The following is a 19,334-nucleotide window of genomic DNA, read 5'->3' as shown; positions in this document are numbered from 1 at the left end:
CGCCTGCTAATAAATGTTCGGTTTGTTTATTCGTTCTGATACGCACCTGTGGTGGAGTCTTTTTTTTTTCCTTTGAATTCAGGCTTTGAAGAGGGAGAGTGTTTTGGGGAGTTGCGGATTACGAATTTGTTTGTGGTAGGCTTAACGAGCGGGTGTTGCTGTTTCCCCGTCTTCAACCCCCACACCTTTCTACATCTGAGAAAGCAGTGGTGAGGCACAGTATTAAAAAAAATGCCTGAAATTGTCAAGCGCCTCTCTGCTCAAAACATCAACGTTATCAACGTATCGTCAGACGGAGCGTCTGTTTAGAGGAGCGCCTGAAGTGAACGCGGTTGTCGAAACAGTAAATCGCTCAACTTGCATGGTAAGAGACTGACGGGGTCGATAACAAGGTGCTAATAGGCTCATCTGTGCTTTGCATTAAAAACCTTGTCAGCGTTTCATTTAATTTGACGCGTTTAAAGTTATTTTTTGCAAACAAGATTGATATGTGGTTGAATGTAACAACACGGGGTCCGCGTCCTGGTTTTGTAAAAATTTAATGCTGACAGATGCTGTAATGGCAGTCAGTCAGCTGTACATTTGCTGCGCGGACGTTACAATTACTTTTAGGATGTTTGAAATAATATTATTTTTTTTATCCCAGTAAATGCTGCCAATCACATTGGCATATTTCTCAGAGCAGGTAAGGAAATGTGTGACTCTGGGTGTTTTTACTAGGAGACCTTGAGTCATCCCTGAGAAGCCTGAGCGTAATGAGGCCTCTGAATTTTCCCCACCAGCCAGGAAGGTGTGGCAGTGAAAGCCTGCACCTGACGGCACTTAGGCCTACTGCATGCTCCTGAAAAAGGAAAGCACTGTCACATTGAGAGAGAGGAGGGTGGAAGGCCCATGTCACAGCCAGTAACATATAAGCGTAATTAAAATGGCTACTTCAGGAATGTTCCAGTGTTTGGCCTGTTTGTTATTAGGCATTGTGAGACTTTCGAGTTCCACACAATTCAACTCTACTACCTGAATTTTGATGTAGTCATTCATACAGTGGTGATCTCAGCCCATAACAGAACTTGCAATTCAAAGTGCAGTAGAGGCCTCTGTATGTGGAGAAGGCCCGCTACAGATAATATCTGAACCATTCTCCAAAGAAACAAAGAATAGCATACATCCCTGCATGTTTCAAGGGGCTCACCATTACATAGGGAGGGTCCTCAGGAACATAAATGTTTTTCTTGTAGCAGTATATTAAATATTGAATAATGCCTGTTAAATAAATATAGCCTATGCATGAATCAGCTCTGTCCTTCATACAAACACTGACATCATATTTACATAGCATTTGCTATTGATTATTTAATTATTTAATTTAAGTGTTGCTTCGGTATTGCACTATACTTGTCTCATTCATTGAAAATCACCATGGATACAGATGACAAATATGACATTGATGACAATAACACCAATACTAATAATATTACACACACATTACACACAGTGTATAAAAAGAACTTGTGAACGTTCCTTTCTTGTGACAAGAACAGACTTTTCCTTTACACTGAACAAACATTTCAGTTGTCACCTCTTAGTTTACCTGTTCGGGCTTCTTGACAGCCGGGAACATTTGGTAATTTAAACAAACCCATTATCCGATAATGCCCCCCTCCAGAAAGCATTCCACCCCAAAGCCAATGGGCTCCTTAAGAATGTTAACATCACGCAAGCCCATGCACACAGTGTCCTTAATGGACGACAGTGATTTACTGACCTCTTCTGGGGATGCAGGCGCAGTCAGCTCAGCAGAGCCTGCCTGTCAGTCACCACACGTGCGTTGCAGGGCACACTTTTGGAAGATCATGAGCACGCTTCGCGGGCGATCTCACGTTCCCCGCTCTTGGCACGCTCCGTGGTTGCGCAGCCGCGGCGGTCGCCGCTCGAGTCAGCATGTTCTAGCGTTTCGCCTCCCGCCTGCGTGGTGTTTGTGTGTGCGACTGGTGGGGATCGTGCCACACGTGTCGGGGAAAATCAGCCAGCCTTTCTCAGCGAGGGGGCCAAGCGACCCCGCACACACACATAGCACTGCAGCTCCTGATATTCCCATACTGTATGGTAGAATATGCCTGCATGCCCACATCTAAACACATACACGGACGCATGCACACACACACACACACACACACACACACACACACACACACACACACACACAGTTCACAGAACGCCTTCATTTCAAAACCTGAATTTGTTTTTGATTTGTTCCCCAAATCCCCCTCCTGCCTCCTTGACTTCCTCCGTTTGCATTGCTAATTTTGGTCTCTGCGACCCCCCCCCATGTTTTATAGCTAATCGAGAAGACCACTGTCCCATTTTTAAGGGACTTTGAAGGGGTGCCAGTAAACCTCCAGAGCCCTCTGATTCTGTCCTCACTGTAACCCCGCCCCCTCTTCCCCCCATCCCTGTCTTTCCCTCACTCTTTTTTTCCCCCTACATTTTTCCTTTTATCGGCTCAGTGCTGCTTCTGTCCCGGGCTCCGTGCTGGCCTTCAATAAGGACAGTGCGTGTTGCACAGCAGCTGCGAAAGGCCTCACAAATGCTGGCTGACAAGAAGTGACAGCTCTGTATATCTCTCACTGGCAGTGACAGCTGACAGATGGATACCACTCACACGCTGGAAAAAAAGAAAGCGAGCGAGAGGGAAAAAAGCCCCCGGGATGATTCGCAAACATTACTCTGTGCTCACAGGGGCAGCGTTTGATTGAGCACTGCAGAGAATAATAAACCCTTCTCCATCCGATACAGTGCCAGCTCTCTCTCGCTCAGTCTCTCTCTCTCTCTTTCTCTCTGCCTATCCCTCTCTCTCGCCATATTGCTTTCTCCCTTGATTTCTCTCCCTCTCTCCCTTTTCTCCCTTGCTTTCTCTCTCCCTTTTCTCTCTCTCTCTCTCTCTGGATCATTCTCCCTTTCTCTCTCTCACCCTCCCTCTCTCCTGCTCTATTGCTCTTTCTCCCTCCCTCTCCCTCTCTGTACTGTGCTCTTACTTGCTCTAAATGACCCTATCCCTCCCTCCCTCTGTGCATCTCCCCCTTTCTCTTTTTTTCTGTCTGTACTGTGTTCTTCTTCAGACAGGAAAAAGGTGTGTTTTCACAAACCAGCTAAACACCACAGCTGAGGCCAACCCTTCAATATGACTGCATGGAGGGTTTTTTGGTGTTATTGTCTTTGGCCTTTCTTCATTCCTGCTCTTCTGTTTATGTTAGGCCATCTCCCAGGATGTTGAACAGAGAGAGAGAGAGAGAGAGAGGGGGTAAGTCTGACGACTTGGCAAGACTTGGGCTCTCTTGTCCCCCACTTGCTATTTGTCTTCACACAATCTTTTCACACTTTTAAAAAGGTGCATATAATTAACATCATTCAGGACTTTTGTGGGCCAGAAAACCATGACAATTTTCCCTTTTAACTGAATATCTTTAACAAGTCTAAATGTAGATAATTATGACTCTTCACCAACAAAAAAGTACACATTTAAATGCAGAGGATGTTTGAGTGATTGCGTGGCTGTATTGTTAGTTTATAAGATTTTGAACCTGAATGAAGCCCTTTTTGAGAAGGAGGGGACAAAGAAGGGAGATGAAGGGTGGGCATTTTGTAAACCAGAGCAGGAGGAACTGAGTATTCTTGTTTTACTCTCTGTAAGTCAAACCGTCAGGAGGAAGAGTTCCTTCCTTGCAGGAAGGTCCTGTACCTGATTGCCTCCCAGCCCCACAGTGTCAGTGTTGTCACAGTTGGAGACGAACGGGGGGGGTTTGAGATGGGGCCACCTGCCTTGACTGCTTCGGCACGTCCTTTCTTGGCTGTGTACGAACGCAAATAAAAACCCCTCCACCCATCAAGCCTGCCAAAAAACAGTCCACCCGTATTAAAATTTGAGAACGTGAGCTTCTCTCTCTCAGGAACATGAGGGATGAGAGACACCGAATCACCAGGCTTTGCCTTTGCCTGGAGATCACTCCCCTTTTGCCACCGGTGACATAGCAACAGGGAAAAGTTGCTAACGGAAAAACAAAGGCAAGGGGGCTAATTTGAGCCCCACTTCCACCTGCTTATGCTTTCTGCAACGGAGAGCATTAATTCCAGTTCATCCGATGGCGCGCCCGTCACCCTGCTCCTCGCTGGAAACGGGCAGCCCCGGCGGTGTGCGTAATGAAGATGGCTGCCTCTGTCTGTGAATTTGATGCGATCGGGGACGGGGGCCGAGCCACCGCCGCCACAAAAGCGCGGCCAGGCCGTCGCCACGGTGACAGCGAGGAGAGAAGGGATGGCTTTTCAAAATGTTCCATTTTCTGTCCCCCTCCTGGAGGTTCGAGCCGTGGACCGGTGCCAGTGCCTTCCCCCTGCGGGCCCGACAGTCTGTTTGGCCGCTTCCGAATCAAACAGACACTGTTGTGCAGAGCGTGCGGGAAGCTGCACGTGTGGAAAGAGAAACGGTGGGTTTTGGGGATGTCTAGAGCAGGGGTTCCCAAACTCTCTGTGCTTCCCTGGGACCCACTTAATGAGTGAACACACCCCACATGAAAATGTAGCTTAACATGGTTGCATTTAAATACATATTTAACTGTCACTGCAGCATTTCGTTTGATTAACACGACTATCCTGACCCACAGTTTGGGAACCACTGGTTCCAAGAAGCTCAGCCTACCCACTACTGAACCTTGTGGACTATTTCAGTGCTGTTCTTGTTAGTATGTAAGCCCTGATCCCAGAATGGTGTAGGTTCAATGCTCAAGCGAATTATGGAAGATAAATGGTACCCCCTGTATCTGCTTGACACTCCAAATTAGACAAGACAGGCATCTTGTCTTGGGACTTGCTCATCAAGCTGCTTTGAGCTGCAGGTGTCGGGATAAACTTAGACAGGGCTTTCATTCAGAATGACATTGCTTTGAATGGGCTTGATTTTTTTTTGTCCATGTCTTAGGCATGGCACGGGCTTAAAAAAGAAAAATTGCCTATTTTTATTGAGTATTGTTACCTCTAGATATTCAATCTATGACACATTAAAATGACTTAAAGGCAGTAAAAGGTAACTTCACAGAAAGCGCATTTATAATGTGTTCCTCCTTGCCTTTACAACAGCAGGTATTCACATTGAAAAGCTTTTCATTCCCTGAGACTGCCACCATCCCCAAACCTTGTCCCCCCATTCAATGTGGGAACAGTCTAACAGAATCATAAATCAAAGATGCTCTGACGGCGGTCACCAACGTGCGCTTTAAAGACGAGCCGCTGGTCAGAAACGTCAACTTCGGACGACAAGGGAGAGGACACCCATCACATAGTCATCTGTTCTGTCCTCCAACAGACCGGTCAAGGACTACGATGAAGGGGGGGGGGGGCTGTGAAATACATTCATCTAACGCAATATCAACTCAAAAGCAACATCTACAATGTCCATTTGTGACATTTTTGGGATTTTAGTGCAAGTGGTCCCTTGCTATAGTCTATAATCAGCTTGAAGGAAAGTGCTGTTTATGTGATAGAGCGAGTTTAGCAGAGCCTGCTAAATATTAAAAATTCCATTAACCACACAACTTGGTATTTAAGATTTGAATTTTTGAAGAATACTTATTTTTTCAGCTTTTTTTCAGCGTGTAAATCATGCTGCACTGTGAAGGGTTTGACAAGTCCTGAATCGCTTTGTACGTCTGACATTGCGACGGCTGTAAGCACTCCATTAGCCCGAGGCCTCCCAAACCGATTTAGATGATTATCAGCTAGTGTTGGGTTAATTTCGCGCCTCGGCCCGTGTGCCCGAAGGACTCGGAGCCACCCGGGAGCCGGTATCCGACTGGTCATCTGGGGACACGTGTCGGCCAATGGAGTGACAGACACGTGACAGTGACCTGTGACAACACTGCTGATAGCATCACTTCCCAACCTGATGTGGTGGTTCTCCCTCTGGTCGACTATGACTGTGAGAAATATATTACTTTTTTTGGGTTGTCTTTGCTTGTATTGTGTCGATACACCTGATAACATGCACAGACATGCACATACACACACATACACACACATTTATGTGTCTGTGTGTGAAAAAAGAATATAAGAAAAAATATACACAGTATATACATTTTTATTCTTCTTGTCACTTTTTCCTCCAGAGCAGTCTTCATGTGACATCCTTGAGCTATGCACCACAGAGTGCTTGAGGCAAATAATTTGAATAAAATGACATCAAACGCAACTTAGGCTTATTTTTCTTGTACATGTGTCACCCTGTTTTGCTCATTCTTCACCATTCATTCACCCTAGTGTTTATTATATTTCTATGGGACTAAATTGCTTTTTTAAAGTAATGATCTAATCAGAAGTGATCTAATCCATGAAATTTAGTGTTAAAAAGGAATATTTCAGTAATAAATAAGTCATTCTTCAGTGTGTAGCAATATTATATGTACTGGCAGTTACTAACAGTTAGCATTTGGTGTATATACTCCTTCATAAACAATTGAGCCAACAATATCTGTCAATCATTCTAGCAATTACATTTTGAATGTCCTTTGAATGCCCCCCTCCCCCCCCCCCCCCCCCCAAAAGGTCTGTTCCAGCATCAGAAGCACAGCCTCTCAATTTGCTCTTGGGATGTAGAACAAAGCATTTTCATTGGTCAAGATTCACATGAGTCACCCATCCAAGCAAGATAAACGTGAAGTCAAAGAGTCAAAGTGCATTCGTCTGGTTTGTACTCCGGCCTTGCTGATGACATCTTCTAGAATCAGTCCCTCTCCCTTCTCTGTTTGTCTACCGCTGTTGGGGACTGGCAATGTACTGTAGATAAGACGGCTTTTGTCCGCCACCAGTACACCACACATACAATACATGAGAAAGGAAATTGAACAACCCCGGAGACAACATGCCCACAAAGCAAACATAGCCAGTGAAGGAATGTGCCATCGCTCCTGTGCATGAAACCACATCCCAATCCAATCTGCATGCCTGTTCACAGTTTTTTTTCTCCGTCACACAAGGTTGATTTTGGAAAAGTGGGACACTGGATATCGTAGCAGCCAAACGTGCATTTAATTTTTTTTAATGTTTTTTTTGGACTTTCATATTGAGCAGGCTTTAGAGGAGATGATCGGGCCCTGACCGGTGGCTTGAACTCTGGCCAGCCACAGCCCCCCCACCCCTCCCCCCAAGCTCAGTGCCACAACACAGTGTAGCCTCCACCGGTGTCACAAATCAACACTGGCACCTCATCGTTTCTCATGACGAGCCCGTGTATAAATATACACACAAGTATGCACATACACCCACACGCATTGATAAACGCATCATGCACAGTCACCATGCCCACCTCTGTACAAGCTGAGATTTATTTTGAGGCCTTGTTTATAATCACAGTCTAAAAATGATCTCTTTTTACATAAGTCTTCCCACGTGGCACCGAGGCTGGACCCTTGCTGGGCGTGAGGCCTGGGTGTGTGCATGGGAGCAGCTCCTCATATGCACAGCTACAGTCATGTGACTTCAGACCAGCTTCATACTGGAGACAGAAAGAAGTTGGAAATAAGTCAGACAAGCCAGACAAAGCATAATCTAAATCTGCATTCATTTGTCATTGGAAAATTTTTTACATTTTTTTGTAAGTGATATTAAGCCTGTGTAATACTATACTAATTGCTGTAACGACATTTCAGTTTTGACTGATAGGATACAGTAGATTGTTGAACAGCATTTCCTATTACAGTAGAGGTATGCTACAGTTCTGACCACACTTAATTTCAGCGTAATTGTTGCTTTGCCTTCTTGCTTCTGTGAAACAAACCACAAACAGCAAACTGGATAATAGCAATTTAACATTTGTACCATATAATTAGGCCTCTACCTTCAGCTGTAATATAAAGTGCATACTGTACAATATAGCATTAAGTTGTGGGTTGGGGTGAGATTTGGTGCTTAGGGCACGATTAGGGTGTGGAGCTACTGTAAGCTGGCCTTAGATTTTAGACTCTAATTCCACCATTTGCAAATTTACATCTCAAACTAGCTGCTTTTAAGCAGGATGTTGATATATGGGAATCGTCCTTTAGTTACACAGTAGAGAGAGTGTAATTGCTTAGGTAAAGGCATAGTTAATATAGTATTAGCTTCCATCAAGAAAGAAAAAACAGATCATATAATGGTGTGCTTCAGTTAGTTGCTTTATGTTACAGTGCAGCTTGTCATACTTGGAAACATACTGTATGATACCAGTGACTTAAAATGACCTATCCTATATGAAGCCATTATTACTAATTATATATCGTCAAATTCACCAGCCGTCTTTTACCGTTGGGAACACTTGCAGTTTATGGCCCCAGAATGCAGAACAGCAAGGGGAGAAACGATTTTCATGATCAACACCGTACTAATACTTCAACAGGGAGGTGTAGTATGGGACAAAAGATAAAAAAAGAAAGCTGCAAGTCCAAGAGAGTGGTTTTCAGTGCTCTGTCGGCCTCAGATTGCGGTGTGTAATCAAGGATTAGAATCCATTTTATATCAAAGCTGTTGCCTCTGGCAGTCTGGAGCGCCGTGGAACCCAAAATGTTTTTCTTTTTATCGGAGTTCCATTTTCTGGCACCTGAAATTGTTTCTTTCATGTCTGACAGTGGTGAGCGGGGCGTCGTGTCTCCCGGGAGACGGGCCATTGTTACCGCGGCCTCCTAACATGCAACATTGGCAGCTGATGCGGCATTGGTGTACACCTGTCACTCAAAATGAGCCTTGCGCTGATTTGTCACGGAAGTGCGAGGGGTTCATCCATTCAGAAGCTGCCACTGACTGTCTTCACACTTGTTTCATAAATTTCTATGTGCATCTTTGTATCACTGTTTTTTTCTGTCTGTGTGTTTTGGTTTCTCCCTTTTTCTCTCTTTGTGTTTGTGTGCATGCATTCATGTTATCATTTTCTGTGGGGCAAAACAAATATTGCATGTAAATCCTCTTATTATATTCAGATACAAAGACACGTGTTTCATATATATATATATATATATATATATATATATATATATATATATATAAACCACATGACTATATAGTGCCCCAGTGTCTGAGAGACTTTTAGCTCATTCTGCTCTTTGCATTTAAAGCCCATGTCAGTTTGTGTGCATACCAGAAAAGAAACCGTAAAATAATCTAAAAGGTAAAATAGCTTTTAAAAATGCCTTAAGACTCTCTGATGATTTCAAGGAGAGATTAGAATAGAACAAAACTGAATTAAAGAGTAATCTTATGACATATACTTATTTCTGCATTTTTGGTCATAAAATATTTCTAATTGATTCTATCATTTCTCAATATGGTTATTTATATCCAGCAATATCCTGACCAAATACACTGAAAAGAACGTTATTAATTTAAGAACCATTTACATGACAATGTACTGAACTTGAACTCTGTGTGAGTTGTCATTACCTCCTTTCACCAAATCAAAGTTACTTCACCTCACAGCTGCTCATTCTTTTGATGAAATGTGAGACTATTGAGTTCTTGCTGGGATTTTGTTTTACGTTACAACTGCAGATCGCTGCAATGGGGGATGATTCGTATTGTTTCCAATGATCGTCAGCCATCCTGTCTGTAGCTTTTCATCAGTCATGATCAAAATGATGGTTAAGACTCAACAGGCATAGTAATTAAATCAACATATTCTAGTGTCACTAAGCTTTTCAGATGGAATATATGTCAGACTGCCTTAGGCACCCTCTGCACGTTTACAAAGTTTTTTTTTTATGTTTCTTCCTCTGAACTGGCCAATAGAAGCTGAAGACTGGATTCAGTGGAGATGCAGAAGACTCATGAAGGGGAAAACATGCTCTTGTCTAAAAAACTTAGAACTCGCATGACAGTTGAAAGCATGATTCCCATCTTGTCATCTGCAATGATTGTCAATTGACCTTCCGTTAAGAACAAGAGCAAATGAAGGATAAAGGAAAGGGGTCAGATTACACATTGTTGTCATCGTTGCTGTAGCTGGGAGAGGGGGAGAGGCAGAGTGTCTGACAATAATGAGGCGATGCAATGACTGTAATGAAAAAGAACTAAAGACCATAGTCAATATGCACACACAGTACCTGGTCTGACTGTTCAGTGTATGCTGCCGTAAAGACCCAGGTCACAACATGTGAGAATAGGTCACCCAGGAAGTGATAGTAACATCTTTAAGCAAAATCAGAAAAGTAAAAGCATATGTAGATCTAAGAATATATTTGGGTGCCACATAATAGTAATATCTACACTGGGAAAGGAAATTAAACCTTTACCTGCACCCTGTTTGAAAGGTCCCAGGTGAGTTTTATTGCAGGAAGCAAATCAAATACACATCACTCTGGACTATTCAGACTGTGAGCGAGTATACACCTGTTTTCCTGGGCCATTGTAACCACCTGTAAACAGGTGTAAAAGTCAGGGAATAAATACACAACACAGATCAACTCATCAACCCAATGTGACTCATATTAACTGTCTATCTCCCTCTTCATTGAGTTTCCAGTGCACAGGTGTGAATAACCCTTGCTTAATGCTTGTTCTTATCAGTATGATTCTTTCCCCCTGCAGGTATACAACATCTGTATCATATCAGATTCTCTCTCCTCCTTCCTTCTCCCTTTCCTCTTGCTGTCACTCACTTTTTTTTCTGAGTGGACAATTTTGCGGCAATCCAGTTCTGATTGAACACGCTTTCACCCAACACCACATTTCCTTTCACTTAAAGCATTGGCAGTTAAAAGTGGATTAAATGGATTAAGTACAGTGTATGTGAAAATATAACTGCACAAAAAATAGTTGCTGTGCAGTTGTTCTAAAGACAACATAAAGACACAGAAAGACATACACACATACACACACACACACACACACACACACACACACAAATAGCGGAAACATGAAATGAAAAAGTAACTACATCTAAATTAAAAAGGAGCCTACACATGGGTAACATATTAAAGTAAATTTCTTATTCTTATTCTTTACTTGTATATTTCTGCTATGAAAAGACATTTTAAAATCAATATGAGTCAATGCTCTTATATGCGAGTTTCTAAAGCAACACAAGACATCATGATAAATTTGTCTCTTTCAACATGAGATTTTGAAAGATCCAAAATAGTTGTGCCTGAATTACAGGTGTGTCAGTTACAGAAAGGGTAAAGTTAATGTGTCAAGGGGAATGTTGACCACAGAACTAACTCTCCACTTCTGTGACTCAGTCTCAACAAAAAGTACACACTGTGAGCTTCTCAAAGCTGATGTTTATGGTAGGGCTGCCATTTGCAAAGCACTTGTAACTAAGGCCAATGCACAAGACAATGCCTAACCTGGAATAATTTCACAAAACCTGGACTTCTAAGGAGTGGAAGGAAGTAATATGGTGCAATGAGTTGTCTTTCACTCTTCTTCCAACATCTGAATGGGTTCATGTTTGGAGAAAGCCAAAGGAAGACTCAATCCACATTGCCTGCTCCCAACTGTTGAACATGGTGGTGGATCTGGTATGGTATGGGCATGGAATTTGATTATTATTCTGTTGGTAGAATTAAGGAATAAAAAGCCATTTTAGTCAACAAGGTGCACTCTATGGTGCATACATTGTTTCCTGAAGAATCCTATAACCCCCCATACACACTGTTAATTGGATTCAGGAGTGGTTTCATGAACACCAGGATGAAGACAAACTCCTTCCATTGCCCCGCCAAGATCTAAACCAGATCTAAACATCATTGAACCTTTATGGGAAGTTGTAAATCTCAGCATGCAATGAAGATTTCTACCTCTTTCAATTGCAAAGAACTGGAGACTTTTTCTTGATGAATGGTCCAATATCTCACTAGAAACAATTCAAAACTTGCACAACTGCATTTCAAGAAGGATTGAAGGTGTCCTGAAGGCAAAGGATGGTCTGACTCCTTAATAGTTAAATATTTAGATATTTTTGGTATTTACAATATTTTGCCAACACCCATCTACCTACACAAACTCAGGTTCTCAAAAGTGTCTACAGGAAGGATTTAGCTACTGTTTTTTTTTTTTTTTGAAGCCCATATGTATATATATATATATATATATATATATATATATATATATATATAGATCTGTAAGATTTCAGTTTTCATAAGGTGCCAAAAATACATAATGGATTCCTTTCATTTTTACACATGATGCCATAAGGAGTCAATCACTAATTCGGCCCATTTATCTGAACAGCATCTGTGTAGAGACTACGGTAATTAGCACAGTGATCAAGGCATCACAAAATCACGCTGTGAAATGAAATATATGGACACAGGCTTTAAGTGTTATAGTAAAAGGATAATTTATGTGACATTTTATCTCACACAATCCACCACAGGAGGGAGAAAATGTATGATTTTTTTAGCATACTGTGCCTTTTTGGACCTGTCACAGATGACATGTCGAATAACATCTCCGCTGAGATGATTTGACAGCCTTTGATTGCTGTCTCCTCTCAATGATGCCAAAGTCTCAGGAAGAGAAGGGACCAGCATTTGAGGGGATTGATTCACTTTTATGGAAAATATTTATATTTCAACATGAGTGTTTCCAGAATGGTACAGTATCTTCTCCAGAATGCCATGTACATTAGAGAGGACAGGTAATTCCATTGTTGTAGAGGGATACTTCATACAGAATAGATGCTGGAAAGCCTTACGTGAACAAAAAAATGTATTTCGCATTGCTGGACTACTTCCTTGTTTAAAATAGAATCAATACTTTTCCATTAAACTGAGATTCTCAAGCATACTTACTGGATACAAGTGTATAAATTAGACTTGGGGAAAGAAACACAGAGGAACAATTGCAGTATTCTATGTGACATTGCAGGAATTGTTTTGTGGAAATGAGTTCCTTTAAACTGAAGCAGAGTCTGCTGTGGATCACAAACTCAGGTTCTCAAAAGTGCCTACAGGAAGGATTTAGCTACTGTTTTTTTTTTTTTTTGAAGCCCAAACAGACAAACTTCAATTCTCCGGCTATCACCTCCGGCCAGCGCAGATCTCCACGGGACAGCGGCGGAACCTCGACGTCCGCTCTCTCATTACTCGGTGGCATGTGCCCTGTCACTCATCGAATGTTCCGTCGGCGTTCAGCTGTTGCGGATTACTTATCCTCTGTTTCCCCCACCTCGTTACTTGATCTTTAAAGTGCACAAAGAGGCGTGCGTTACTGCAGGGGACTCATTCGTTTGGGGTCGAGGTTGGGGTTTGGGGGGGGGGGGGGGGGGTTGGCCTGCGTAAACGTCAGGGACTCTCCACATCCTGATGTGAAATGATAGCAGGCGTAGCAGGCAGCTGAGAGTGCTGCATTCAGAGAGACACGCAGCTGAAGTGTGACAGATTCCAGCTTCACTGCCCACCCATCATTGCTATGGAGTGCTGAATAACGTCTAGGTACTGTCCATGTTATTAGGACACAAAAGAAACCGAAAGATCCTCCTGTTTATTCAGAGGTAATCATAACTGAAACGATAAACATTTTGGAGCAACTGCACTCTCAGTGAATTGGGAAACATCTCCATGCAGATTGGCATATCAGAAAAGCAACCAGCACAATTAGCTTGGTCATTACTGGCATCTTTTCAGATATACCACACAATGCAAAATTAGTACACTTGCTGCATAAGAGAACTCACTCTGGATTCATTCTGCAAGTTATTTGTATTTGCTGTCAGGCTAGTTATCAAGAGGGAGGTGATCTGAAATGGACCGTTGTTTGGAACTCAAGCTTGGTGTTAAGAAATACTGTAAACTTCAAGTGAGACAGAAGAACTTCAGTTTCACTTCAAGTTGTGTAAGATCTTTTTCTTGGCACAGGTCAGAGTGAGTTGTGCTTGTTTTAACCTTAGGTGATGTCAGTGCCAAGTCTTTAATTCAATTTCACACACAGTGGGACTCCAGCCAGAGACTGTATGGACTTTCAATCGCGCTATGATTACCGAACGCATACTTTTTTGTGTGCTATTCATTTGAGTTCTGTACTTAAAATACAATAAATTATTTATTCATACGTTATTATTTTTTTTCCAAAATGTAAATAGTTTTTACAGGCACTGATCATTTTTTTCTCTTTCGCTTTTTTTTCCTTTGCTTGCTTTAAGTGGAAGGAGTGTCTGATCTCACCCGACACCTAGCCTGAGACACATCATGGAGACAAGTCTCATTTCGTTGAGCATCATGGAGAGACAAGATGTGGAAATGTGGACGATGTGGCAATCTCAAGGAGATTGGACGGGTGAGGTGGATTGCAGATGACACAATAAAGCCAATTTGAAAATGTTTGAAAAGGTCTGACAGCCAAACATGTCCGTAACTTCTTGTTACCGTCAGCCAAATTTTCACAACTTTTTTGAGAGGCAAAATCTGCGTACTTAACCTTGCCCTCACCACTTGAAAAAAGCTTGAAACATGAATAAAAAAAAGCATAATTGTGCATTTAATGTTTACAGATGTACCCTCCTTTAGTAGCCGCATTTGTTTGCACAAAATGCTCTTTTAAGGCCTGTTTCAAGCTTTGTTTTTCTAAGGGTGTGTACAAATCTTATGTGTTGATTTGATCTTTAAGCTTTAGTTCAACTATTAAAAAAGTACAAAATGTATTGTGGGATTGAACACCACTTCCCATGTACAGTAGATGGCTGCACACTGCACATCTGTTTATTCCTTTAGGAATATAAGCCATCTGAGACTATTGCGAGGGAACTTCACTCTCTGGGGGGTTTAACACCCTGTGAGTGTGTTTTGTCCCTGTGTGAACACACCTCTGTGACAGAGAGCCGAGTCGTGCCGCACCTCCACTTTCCTCCGTTCTGTCTGAACCGCACCTCGATGGTGACATTGAGCTTCCACTTGCTAAAGGAGTGAGAATTCCGTCCCCCGACCGATGACCGGGGCGGCGGTTTGCGGAGTGGTGCGTCGAGGGGCTCGCCTCGCTCTGGATGCCCCGCAGGACTCGGAGCCGACGCTCTTACCCCGCCGAGCGCCACATCTCAAGGGACATCTGAGACGGCAGCTGCGGTTTGAAAAGAAAAAAAAAAGATGGCGGATTTCCTTTCCCCCCGAGGGAACACGAAGGGCCTCCACTGAGAGGCCCGGGAACATAACGTCACTCGGCTTTGTTGGGATTTCACTCGCCCGTCTGGCTTTCTCTTCCTTTTTTTTAAAGAATTAAAGTTCCTGTGCAGAGGACCACAGACCACACGCGAGGATGCCTTCAGCTCTGCCGACATGCCTGCCTCGCTCTCGCCCATCTGCGCACATCCACCCAGAGAGTCAGCAGCGGTCACATCCGCAGAAGGTCCGAAGCTCCGAGGACCGATCCGTCAATCACATCCACTGGGGTGGGGGGGGAGCAGCCGGGGAAAAAACACAGGCAGGAAGAAATCTGCCATGAAACTCAATCAGGAAAGGTCATGTCGGGGAGAGGGGAACAGATTAAATTAGCATAGTATTAGATATGGAGAGTGATCTCTGTCAAAATCATCTGTGGCGCAATTATAATATGTTAATTACGTATTTCATTAAGGAAGTTTATCATGGTTCACAGATGAAATCACGCAGGCGAAGACGGCGGGAAGGAGGCACTGAAGCCTGAATCTTAACGCTGAATATCTCTCTCTCTCTCTCTCACACACTCTCCCCCTCTCTATCTCTTTAGGATTAGCTGAATCATTCCCAAAATACTAGTCGAAGGAATCCACGCGTTGCCTTGTGTTTTCAGGAGTTCCCTTACTGACATGCTGAAAGACAATAGGTATTAGGAATGTAATAGCATAGATTACTGTACACCTACAACCACAGTAGGAATGCACATGCTTGCTTAAGAATAATGTCTCTGCATTGTCTCAGGAGTTATCATGAGTCCCACATATTTTAATATGGTTGTTTATGCTGATGCCATACTTTTGTTACTATGCAGGGCCTTCAAGCCACAGCGTAAGAGAAAACATCATGGTGCACAGCGCTGGTGTTCAAGTCATATACCTGTCCAAATGTGCATGTGCAAGAAAAAACTTGGGGTTTACACAGCTTCCGGTTCCATTGCACTGGAAAACATAATGATCATGAGCTTCAAGTTCTGAAACATATTTCAGTTTTCTCTCTGGCGGAGGATTCAAATTGTAAACCTGCATGTTGGATTGAACATAAATGAAGTATATAAAGCATATAAAAATATATTCACATAGATAATGTCTCCTTGATCTTCTCTTCTTTGTGTCTCTGAGATTCACATACAGTAAAATGACAGACATCGAGATGTGAAATGGCCAGTGTGCTGCAATGAAAACTCCAATGATACATACCACTGAAAAATGCTTGTTTTCCTGCCAGATGTAGATATTGGCAAATGTCAATTAAGGACATGCTGGCAATGAAGCATGAGCATTGTGTGTATTGTAGAAAATAAGTCTTTTAAGGCCACATGCTACAAATTGAATGGTTAAAAAATAACTGTAGTACAAGAGAACATCCGTATAGTTTTATAATTAGTCATCATTATTCAACCACAACTGTCATTAATGCATATGTCTGTAGTTACCAAATATTTTCATAAATGCAGTCATCACCAGTTTATGTGAAGTGAATGTTTTCCCTTCTGTATTGCCTGCTCAAAAAGGTGACTTGCTGACATTAAATTTGTTGATACACCTGCTCTTTACAGATGCTTACTTTTATGGATAGCCCTGTACCTGCACATCAAGATATCAAGAGAAAGAGATGGATGGCTGAGGAAGGCGGTGCCTTAACTGACTTCAGGAGATCCATGCAGATTTTTCTTTATTAAAAACCAGCACATTTGCATGCTGAAAGTACAGATTTCCCAAACTCATAATCATTCATTCAGACAATCCCAAAGGGCAATCAAATGAAATACCGAAATAAAAAAATGATATTCTATCATACTGGGTACGCCTCTGTTGGTTTTACTAAAGATTTCATGACTGAGTGTTGCCCAAATCCCCCCATTATAAATGATGTAAGACCTGCCTCATAAAATAGCTGTTCCTTAAAACTGTTTCATGTAAAATGCATAAAGGCTGAGGAGGCCAGAGCAGAAATCAGGAATGGTTCAGTTATCTCCAGGCGATGCGGATTCGAGCCAGAGAAGAATTCTGCGGTTTTCAGATTATTTGACTTTGCGGGGGGAAAAAAAAAAACTTGATTCCATAATGGGAACCACTTGCACTTCTTCCTTTGCTCTTTCAGCATTCAACATTTGACATAAAAAAACACTTTTCTGTCTCTCCACTTCCACAGAATATGAAGTGTGTGGAAAAAGGGAGGATATGGGCGAAGACGGCATCTTGGCTTCAGATGAACTTTAAGCCAATCAAATGACTGCGCTGTTGTCAGTTACTGCAGTGTTTTGTTTTTACTCCATCTTCCTTGGTTTTTGATGGGCAAGAAGATGGGTGAAATACTATTTTTTTCTAAATCTATTGAAAAGTATGTAGGAAAATGATGACGGCATCTGTCAAATTAACAGTGACCAACATATTGCCTGAAATAAAAGGTGTGTGTGTGTGTGTGTGTGTGTGTGTGGCTCACTTTAGTCTTAGGACAATTGCAGCACCAACAGCTGTGTCTCTGAGTGACGTGCAAGCGTGCCATTCCTGTTGCCAAAGATCTTATCTGAGTATTTGTATGGCATTTTGGACTTCTGTGGGCCTCATCACTTTAATGTCAACATTGACAAACTTCAGAATTTCCTTTGTGTCAGGGAACATGTTCAATGGATGACATCTGTATTGAGCACTAGGAATAGACTCTGGAGTATTAATGAATCAGACTGCCTTGTGTCATGGGGTGATGTTGGTGATGAACCAAAGTATGCAAACACACACGCGCGCACACACGCACACACACACACACACACACACACATTAAAAATCTGGGCATTTATTTATTAACCCACAGAGTACAATCTGACTTCACTATAAAAGCCCCAATACCCATGTATCATACACAATACATTTAAACAATCACTTTGTAATTACATACTAAGTAGTGTGGATGTAATCCTTATGTAGCAACACTGTAATTATAGTATAACTGTACAGGAGTGTCTGGAATATAGGAAATTATTTAAAAAATGTGATTACTAATTAGTTACACCATTCATACCTATGTAATTACCTTTTAGTTGTACAGGAATTAAAACTACCTGAATCTTTACATGAACAGAAAAAAACAGCAACAGAGAAGAAATATACCATTGAACAACAAGTATAGTTAGGCTTAGCAGGACTTGATTTTTATCATTACATGTTCAAATTTATAACATTTAAATAGACTGATTTGAAAAATCATGATCGATAACAATTGTTTGATTTTCCATTGGTGCTTGATTTGACTGGTAAAATATCAGATCAGACATTCCCTGCAACCGCATTACCAAGCCATCCCTCGGGGGTCCTTACAGGGGGTTCTGAACACTACAAGCCCTGCTTAGCAGCTGCGTTGTCAGACCTTCCTCATTCAGCCCCCCTTACACACATCTGGTGACAACCGTGCGCTTGGCTGAGATAAGTAAGCCGCACGTCGCGGGAAGGAGCGTTGCTTGTTACCCGCTTGTCCCTACCATAATGAGACCCCCCTCCTGCATGCTGACGGAGCAGGTGAGACACTCACTGCCTTTGATGGCACGGCCTTTGCGCATACATTTCAATGCAGCCCATGCAGAAAAGTTTATAGTGATGCTATGCCTGGCGGACCTGCAGATGCCATTGTTTGGCATACAAGTGCATACAGGGAGGTTTTTCCAGCAGCTTTGGTGCGGACATCTTAGACAACAACAGAGACTCAAAAACCTCTACATGTGATTGATTTGAATGCCATTAAAGCAACACACAATAAGACAGTGCCTGGGGTCTCACCATTTCATTTCATTGCCTAATACCTGGACATGTCTGGTCTTTTGGTAGGTGAAAGTAGAGAGAGATTGACCATCTGGCACATATGAATATGACTTGTGCGGTACTGATTGTAGATTTTCCAGATAATTGGTCTTCTGAAATAACACTACCCACTTGAAAATGATTATGAAAACTCTTTGCTGTGCATTCTGTGGGTAATAAATGGGACTGCTGCTATGGAAGCTGGTTCTTCACTGAGCACAGCACACATGGTTGTTCTGGGGTGGGAATCATTACCAGTGCCAGATCATTTATAGTATCTCATTTGCATACTCCAGTTTCATTGGATAGATTTCAGAGAATAAGCGCTGTTTCCATCACATCAGTTTCGTTTCCATCTGTGGCAGGACCGGTGGTGTATTTT

The sequence above is a fragment of the Megalops cyprinoides genome, chromosome 10, assembly GCF_013368585.1.
Source record: "Megalops cyprinoides isolate fMegCyp1 chromosome 10, fMegCyp1.pri, whole genome shotgun sequence".
Classification (NCBI taxonomy): domain Eukaryota; kingdom Metazoa; phylum Chordata; class Actinopteri; order Elopiformes; family Megalopidae; genus Megalops; species Megalops cyprinoides.
This window is presented reverse-complemented; position numbering follows the sequence as displayed.